The following is a 6614-nucleotide window of genomic DNA, read 5'->3' as shown; positions in this document are numbered from 1 at the left end:
TGATTCAGGCCAAATCTAAATCAAATAGGGCCTGTTTTGCACACCCCTACTCTCTAACCTTCCTTTTTGGGACAGATAATTTTGGAAGTGGTATTTTTTCAGCTCCTATTTTGTTCAGATTCTGTGATTTTCTTTTTCTGTCATTCCAACTAAAAATATGTAAGTAAAATCAAGACAATACTCATATATATATATATCCTTTGTAAGCTGTAGATTTGAGTAAAACGTCAGTGGTGAGAAGATTAAATTGTAAATGTAATATTCCCTCACTCTGGGAGACAATGAGAATGTCAGGTTGTTTTACCTGTATAGTAACTCAGTGGCAGGGTTTCTTCAAGATGATCCAGAAGGCTATAAGGAAATACTCCTCCCACCCAGAGTTTCTAACATGCAGTGTTCTGCAGAGCTTCAGCGTGCACTGATTCTGTTAATTGAAAATGCCAAGCTGCTAAGAGATGTAACAAGATATTTTGGGCTGTTACTCAGATTGAATTCTTACTGTCATCAAACCTGAAGTCTCCTAGCTTTTCCAACTTCCAATAATTAGATTCTATATATGGAAAATTTATAAATGTATTATAATTTTCCAGGCATAGAAGCTAATTATTGGAGGGCTGTCTTAAATTTTCCCCCCACAATGCTATAGTTGAGAAAGCAGTGGCACGGGGGCAAGCAGCCCCCTTGCCCTCTGTCCCACTTCTTCCCTCTGCAGCCTACCCACCCCCCTGCTGTGTGGTGGCTGAGTCCCATGCCATCTGATCCGCACAGCTTGTGCCCCGGCACCTGCACCCTTTAGCCTCTTCCCCCCCATATGCTCTCCATAGTCTCCCTCTGCCTCCCTAAAGCCACTGCCCTCCATTGATTCCCATAGCCTCTGCCCCTTTCCCCTCTTCCCCCCAGGAGCAAGATATAGCTCTAACTCCATTCTGTCCTGGGGCACGGAGCCCACAGGAGTGCAGTCTCTGTCTGGCCACAAAGCAGTCCTGGGGCTGGGCCTGTGTCACTGTTGATTGGCCTGGCAGGGGGCAGAGTATCAATGTGCTCCATGCCCTGGGACTGAATAGAGCTGGAGCCAGACCCGTATCTGACAGTACGAGAAGGGGTGGGGAGGGGGCAGAAGGCGGGTGGTTGCTGTGGTTCTGAGTGAACCTCACCCAAGCTTGAAACCAGAGTCAGAGCCACAGCAGCTGCCTGCCCTCCCTTCCGCCTTGTACTCGAATCCAAGATGAGGGGCCTATTTCCCCATTCTGAATTAATGGAGTGGGGAGGGAATCTCATCTTGGATTCAACTAAATGTGGTATGTGAAGCCCACTCCAAATTACTATTGGTTGAACTCAGGCTCATTGCAAGACCAGGTGGCAGCTATGCTTACACCACTGTCCTTTGATAAAATGGACTGCCACTAGGGGCTAGGCTCAATATTTCACTCTTTCTAGATTTCTAGAAGGCTGTGGTTGCTCAGAGTACTACTTCCTTCTGAGGCAGTCCATGAAATTATGTCATTTCAGTTATGGATCTTGTCACTCTTACCTTCTCATCCCCAGATAAATTACTTTTCTGTTTTAGGTTACTCTGGAAAGAGTTTAACAATCTTAAACACAGTCAAAAAGTACATTATATCACCTTCCTAAGTGTGCTGCATGACTAGGAACACCTTGTTCTGTGTTTCATGTTGGTCACTACTTTGCTTCTGGGCCCAAATGTTATTTACCATCTTTATCACTTTGGATCATCTAGCTGTTCCTAAACGATGGTCTACATATCCATTTTACTTTTCAATTAAAAGTTTGATGAAAGGGGTGCATGGTGATTCAAGGGAAACTTGTGAGGGTTTACATTGAGGCATTGGTCCAAAAAGTTTGGGAACCTCTGGGTTTAGGGTGCTGTTACATAAATTATTACTTTTCTCTCTGCATTTCATTTGGATAGTTCAGACCTGCTGGGTTTTCTTGCTGATGTTTCCTTGAGTTTCATCATCTGGGATGCAGACCAGAGTAATCTCAGATGAAGGCCTCTGCCTGTGAAACTTTCTCCATCTGGCTGCACACCAAGCTCAAGTTTGGCAGGCCCCAGGCCACAAGACAAGGTATATTTGTTTATACAGGCCTTTAAATAAGCCCCATGGAAGTCCTACAGTTAAATAATTAAAATTGATAGCCTCTAATTGAGACTGGTTTATATTTGTTTTAACGGCTGTAACTGTGCCCAGATCTCATGGCAATGTATGCTACATGAAAATAAACTTCTGACTTTTCATTCATCTGCTCAAACCAATAGACGACAATGCCTCCACTTCATTTTAAGTGAAGAGTAAGAGAGGTAGCAGAATGGCTAAAAATGGTTCTGCTCTACAGTGGAAAGTTAGATTGTGTGCATTATGACTACGGTCCTTATGGATTTACCAATGGGAGACAAATGAATGATGAGATAAATTTTTTAAAGAGATATACCCAGAAGCTCACTGTTATGTCTAAGTGGTGAAATGATTGTTTTGAGAATGATTTAACTGCCAGATTATCTGTTTTTAAGGGAACAAATCAAAGTTATGCATTAAAATTATCATTGTATATTTCTTTAATGACAATTACTAAGCCCAGGATAAAGAGCTGCATGCAATTTTACATCTCTTTTTTGGAAGTAGGGTTTTGCAGCCTCATTGTGCTATTTCTGAAGGTATTCAAACATTGCCAGTTTGAATTAAATGGTTCAGTTTCTCAGCCTGATAAGGAGATTTTATAGCAAGAAAGAAAGAAATAAAATAAAAAGTGGTAGGGAGGAGTCCTTAAAAGAGAGAAAGAGAACAGAATGGCAAACATAATAGAGTGGGTGGAGTGCAAAAAAGAGTGGAATACGAGCAACAAGGAAGGAAGAGACAATACCTATGAGATAATAAAAATTACACTGAGGCTACTCTTGTCTCTCTTATTAGAATTAGGAGGCAAAACTATTGAGTTTTTTCAGTTCACATTTTCATATAATGACAGTGGAAGTATTACAGACACAGAGTATTTGTTCCTTCCATGGCCATTATCATAGGTCCTTCTGGCCTGGATTATGTTACATTTACTTCACACTAGCACAGGTTTATATGAAGTCATCATACCTGACTGACATTTATTTGCTGTGCCCTATATGCTGCACCAAGTTTACAAAGTGCAGTACCTGACAGCACGTAGTATTAGGTCTATGTCCCTCTGGTAGGGGATGAAGGAGTTGCCAGACAGTGGAGAAGTGATTAACCAGATCTAAAATTTCTTGTCTGTCTGCAATATGCACATACAAGGAAACTACAGTAGCAGCAGCACTAATCTTCAATGGTGGTAAGGAAAGGTAGGTCTTACAAAAGTGTGCAAATATTAAGGTTCCAATCACAATACGACAGGGAAGCTTTAGCATCAAATCCATGGCATTGCTGTTATTAGGTACCTCCCAGGGCAATAGCGCTACTGTCAAGATTGCCCAGAGAACTGATGTGATCACTGCAGTTTGATTTGCCCTCAGTAAATTTGATGAACAGGCAGGGTCCCTTTCAGTGCAGATATGCAAATCACTCATTTCAAATACATGAGTACATTCTGGATTGATCAATTGAGCTGGGAGAAGCATCAGTAACTATCAGTTGGAATGTCATATTTGGCATGCTAATACATCAAGGGACCAATGCCACGATCCTGTGAAAACATACCCAGCTGGCTTAGTTTCATGTCTGAATTGGATTTTCCAATCCAAATTTGAAAACAAACTTGTCTTTGAAATACCACTTTCCATAAAACTAAGGATAAAGCAAAAAAAACCCCACCAAAAATATATTTTGCCTGTTTTGTACAGAAATGGTTTGGTTCACAGGCAGAAAGCTATGTGGGTCAAAACATGGGGATTTAGTACAGCAGTAAGGAGGCAAGAGTCAGACCCATGAGAACAGAATACAAAGTGGATGTTCAGCTGTTCCTGGTTGGGTCATGGGAAGTTATGGAAGTGGACACAGACAGGAGTCCTAAGTCATAAGACTAACTTTTGGGTTAGTGTGAAGCAAAAAGTAAAGATAGGAATTTGTAGAGCTTCTCCAGGCTTCATGGTATTTGGAATAATTTATTCATAGTTAAAAGAAAGGGAAATGGAACTGTCCCACTTATCAGAAGTTAAACATAATCCCACAACTCTGGCAGGCGCCTACAAGCTGGGGTTTTGATAAAGGAAACTTGTGGCCATAAACTCATTTCATGAATGACTAAACAAAGAGGAGACGTTTTTAATTATGGTGTCACATGTTGGTAATTAAAAGTTAGGGAAAAATGAAAAGTATTCCTCTTCTAGCTTGAAAACTAAAATAAAATAAATAGCCCTGTTTATTCCTTAAATCTACCTACTGTGGGGTCCAAAATGTAATCATCTGGACTGATACTTTGTGTATATGTGTTTAGTTTATAGTGTAATATGTGCTTTGTTGCTGCTGCTGCTTTTTACCCCATAGTCCGTGCCTTTTTATATGAAAAAAATGCAACACAAACTACACAAAAATACATAGCCCTTGCTATACTCTCGCACCATTTCATCAAATAATCAATTTTAATTTATCTAGTGCCATTTTATGCTTTAAGTTTTCACATACAAGTCAACATAATACATGCAACACGATACAGCCATGTAAGAAAGATGACAAGTAATATTCTGTGAGGGGAACATTTGAAATAAAAAGTAGTCTTTTTTAATTTTGTGTAAAGGCAAATCTTGTAACTGACATAAATGATGATTTAAAAAAAGGAGAGAGAGAAAAGGGTTTTTTTCCCCTTTGCCCTGATCTCAGTTATTACCAATATGTTTGAAACTCTACAGACACTGCATTTCTTCTACATTTCTGAAATAGTACCACTATCAGGTAGATCAGATTGTTGGCAAAAGCTTTGGCACCAAAGAGACTCAACAAATAAATTTCATCACACTGACCCTGTACTAAACAGCAACTTTATGTGGATAACCTCATGGGAATGGAAGTTGAGAAAGAGCTATTTCAAGGCCACCAATAACTTAATCTCTACTCAGTTCATAATGCAGAGCCATTTCTGTTTCCTTTGCTCAAAGGGCTAAAGAGTTTTTGGGATACTGTAATCCTCAGAAAATGGGGAGGGCGATGTGGGGGGCTGGGGTTTGTGGGAGGGAGAGGAGATCCCACTCAAATTATGCACTGCTCCAAAAAAAAAATGAAAAATAAATAAAAAGCCAACTTTTTTTTCATCTTGGAAATTCTCAGCCTCAGTTACGTGAGTGCAAAAAGTAACTTTTATTTGAAGAACCAACACTCGCCTCTTTGTTAAGAAAACGTAGGGCACCACCCAGCAGACTTGAAGGCTCCTATGTTATCAGCAAACTATTTCCTGGGTATATGTTCACCCTTTCCATGCAGTTTGCTTATTTTTCTAACCCCCCCAAAAAAGTGGTACAAACAAATTCTGTAAAGCAGCTGAATGATCTGTGATTTGCTGTTAAAACCACTACATTGATGTAATGGAAATTTCAAAAGGTATCCCACTTTGCAAAAACAAAATTGGAAAGCATCCAAAGGGAACCCTAGCACACTATGTTCTTTCCAAAGAAAAGGGATTCTGCTTAGCACTGCTTGCCATCATTTTAAAACAAGTCATAAGAGACAGGGACAGCGTGTGTGGCTGAAAGAAATCACTGTAGTAGGAGTGTTAGTTCATACTCCTCTGTTAATCATTAAGGAACTCTTGCCTACAGAATAGTTAACCAGTTACTGGAGATTTATAACTTTAAGCCTATTTTTTCTATTATCAGGATTTTTCCTTTATAAAAATAATCACTGCACTATTCTACACAACACTGCAGTTCACAAGCCTGGTTTTTAACAGTGAGCCATTACTGTGGAGAACTAAAGCTATTTGTTAAGGGCTCAAAACAGACATTGGGTTTTCCCCAGGACAAAGCCTTTTATTCTGGAATCCTACAGAAGGTAAGAGCCTTATTGTCCCACTTTGAGTACTGCGAAGTACCCAGATAAGACTTTTTTCCTAGGGACAATCAAGGCTAATTGAAGTGAGTTGCCATTCGAGCTGCCTGTATAAAGGACAGCCCCACACCTAGGCTCAGAACAATCAGACCTGGGATAAACCCGACATCTGTTTTTAGCCTAGGTTTACCTGATATAACTCTTAATGGGCGTGTCTACATGTGCAATTAATTTGACTGAATAAACTCTGGCATAGTTTGCCCCACAGTTTATTACTCCCTGATGCACCATTTGCACATGTGCCCAGGACCACAGCACACTGAGCAGGGGTGGAGCAGCCCCAGCTGGCAGAGGTTCTGGGGGACAGCCTGCCAGCCCGGGGCTGCTCCTGCCTGGCTCAACATGCTGCGGAAGGGCTGGCTGAGGCACGAGCCCCCATACTGAAGCACCCTCATATCCCAGCCAGCCCTGTCAGTGTCTACACATGTGTTGTGGTGGGGTAAATAACTCTGCAGTAAAGTAGTACTTGTGTCTGGCAGTACTATTCTATGGTGGAGTTAATTAGTTTACTCCAGCCTAATAGCACTGCACGTGGAGACACTGACATGTTACTGTGGAGCTAATTAGTCAGCTCCACAGTAAACATCT

Source organism: Gavialis gangeticus, unplaced genomic scaffold (assembly GCF_001723915.1).
Source record: "Gavialis gangeticus isolate Ggan-Ray unplaced genomic scaffold, GavGan_comp1, whole genome shotgun sequence".
NCBI lineage: Eukaryota > Metazoa > Chordata > Crocodylia > Gavialidae > Gavialis > Gavialis gangeticus.
The sequence above is the reverse complement of the archived record's forward strand: the minus strand, read 5'-3'. Positions refer to the sequence as shown.